At 47.4% G+C, this 2,500-nt stretch overlaps 1 protein-coding gene across 3 annotated transcripts in view; it reads left to right on the top strand.

The window, feature by feature from the left end:
* The window catches only part of LOC308169646 (rho GTPase-activating protein 12-like), a 52,153-nt gene that overhangs the window by 6,891 nt on the left and 42,762 nt on the right, over window positions 1-2,500 (top strand). The gene's annotated exons all lie outside the window — the stretch shown is intronic.

Here is a 2,500-nt window from a genome sequence, read left to right as displayed (position 1 = left end):
CTTCTGAGAGTGTTGGATCGTTAAAGACTAAATAGTGTGTTCATGTTTGTTAAATTGAGGGTGCTGTAATTGAGGGTACTCAGATGTTTTCATGACAGGGAGAATAAATGCTGGTATACCAGGGAAACGGAGGGTAGAGTACCTGGAAGAGATGTAGCCTAGCGTCCGTATAGTTCAGTATCTATGTCTGTCTTAACTAGGGTTGCAAAATCCCCTGTAGGTTTGGGAAATCGGAAAGTATCGGAAAGTTTCCCAAACGTACGGGAATTTTGCATCCCTGATCTCAACTAGGGAGGGATAGCTAGTGGTCAACAGAGCTGTGTGTTTACCTACCTACACTGGAGAGCATCTGAGAGAAACCTCAGTCTATAACATCAGCAGCATCTGTCTAACTCAGGAACCCCATCCCACCCAACCCTAGCCCCCCTGATATCAACTGAATTCCCGCCCCTCCGGAGATTGATCATTCAACGCTCCTCCCACAACCTTAATGATTCTCATCAGCACATCATCAGGAGGGGAGGAGGACCTCTGTCTGAACCTCCCCTGTCTGAAGTGTCATTAATAACTGGATTCATAAAAAGTGTGAAAGGAAGAGAGTGGCTTCTGCTATAGAGGAGGCTGTGGAGGGAGGCAGCAGCTGAAGTTGGACCCCAGTGTTGGGGCTTCTCTTTAGGCCGGGGCAGTTTGTTTGAAGGCTCTGCTGCCGCTTGTGCTCTTTGTTTCACAGCAGCCTCCTTTTCCATGGAGCAGAACAAAGAGAGGCTGAGGATTGAATGGAAACTAGGTCATATCTGCCGAGGATCAGTCTGTAGCCCCCCAGTCGCCCCGCCGTGGGGACCCGGTGTGAGGACGAGAGTGAGGATGAAAGCTGTGTGTTTATTCACTGTGTTTTTTAATATGTGTATGAGAGCCATGTGCCATGCGGGCTAGACGAGGGTGAGAAGTGAGAACCAGGGGTCCATATCAAAAAAACATAAACCAATCAACGGTGCTAGACCATGACCACAACACTAGCATCCTAGTTGAGATAGTGAAACACGTTGGAATAACATTACATTGGAATAACATTACATCGGCATGGAACATTTTTGCTCTTCAGCTAGAATGAATTTCACGCGTGTCGAATTAGAAAGCAGAAAAAAAAATGTCTTTCCCCCACCAGATTGTTTACAGTCCTATCAAAGGGTTGTTGCTTTCTTTTTGGACAGGCTACAGTGATGGTGGGGCAGGAAGTGTAGCAGACGGCAGTGCAAGAACGGTCTTGGGGGGGGGGGGGAAGGTGCGCGGTTTCTCTTTGTCCGCTTGTTTTAGTCTTCCTGTCTGGCTAGTTGCCATGCAGGTGATTGGCTAGTTGCCATGCAGGTGATTGGCTCTGCAGACAACCAACACTTCCAACCGTCCACCCCCAGCTTTTTACACTTTGTCATATAAGATGCATATGAGTTATAGACACACTTTCATCATTTGAGCTGAAGCTCTGTTGGTTGAAGGCTATTTTTTTTTCTCTTTATTCCACAACCCTACCCTACCTCAATACCCTTATCTGGTCCCTCTGCTTCACCCCTCTCTTCCAGACTGAAGGCTTGCTCTGTGGCGGAGAGAACCAGGGTGTGTGTGAGGATTTGTCAGGGACAAGCCTGTGGTCCTGTGCCAGCTGGTTGCATTCATTGATATGATATGATCAGCGAGCGATGATAAGCGTTACGGTGTGGTAGGCCTAAATGCTACGTTACCATACTCCCCCCCCCCCCGTGTAATTGTCTTATCTACAAGAAAGAGTGGCCCAGATGTCGTCCCCGTCCATCCCCCCAACACACTGTGGGTTTGAATGGGCATGTTGCCACTGTCACCCCTGAATCCTGTTTAGATTCCCAGTATCTTCCTTCCCACTCATCTAAAAGCACAGCTCCTATGCTCTTAAAGGATTGGCAAAATAAACCTATTTTCTTCACGTCTCAGACCCTGGCATCTTTATGGGCTGGTATTTTCTTAAAGGGGCATGGCCAGATTTAAAGCTTGCTTTTCACTTATGCATATTGAGGTTTAGCCCATCTATAGCCACGTTGTGTGTGGTTTATCATCTACACAACTATAACGTCGACATGAGCCATATTAACCAAACATGTTAAATATTGCTTATTTGACTAATTTCAGGAATCATTTTCTTTGTCTGTTTGTCTTTGTAACCCTTCAACAGGTGTGGTTAGACAAGATGCGTGTTGCTTGCGTTCTCCTGGCAGAATGTCCGTATTGATGAGAGTGTCTCTTTGGTTTCGCCTGCCTTTGCAAGGCCGGGCCGTTCCTCTCTGTGTGTGTTCCTGAGTGATGGATTGTGCTGTGGTCATTGAGTGTGTTTGTGTCTGTGGCTTTGCCCCTCTGGGTGCCAGAAGGCTGCCCTCACTTGCTGCCTGATTTTAAATTAAACTCAAGCCCCAGTAAACTCAACAACCCCGCCCCCCTATGCTCGCTTTGCTACGATCAGACTCACCCTGGAGCG

Source organism: Nansenia antarctica, assembly GCF_963989245.1.
Source record: "Nansenia antarctica genome assembly, chromosome: 13".
Classification (NCBI taxonomy): Eukaryota; Metazoa; Chordata; class Actinopteri; order Argentiniformes; family Microstomatidae; genus Nansenia; species Nansenia antarctica.
Note: the sequence above shows the minus strand (reverse complement) of the source record. Positions and strands in the feature narration are given on the sequence as shown.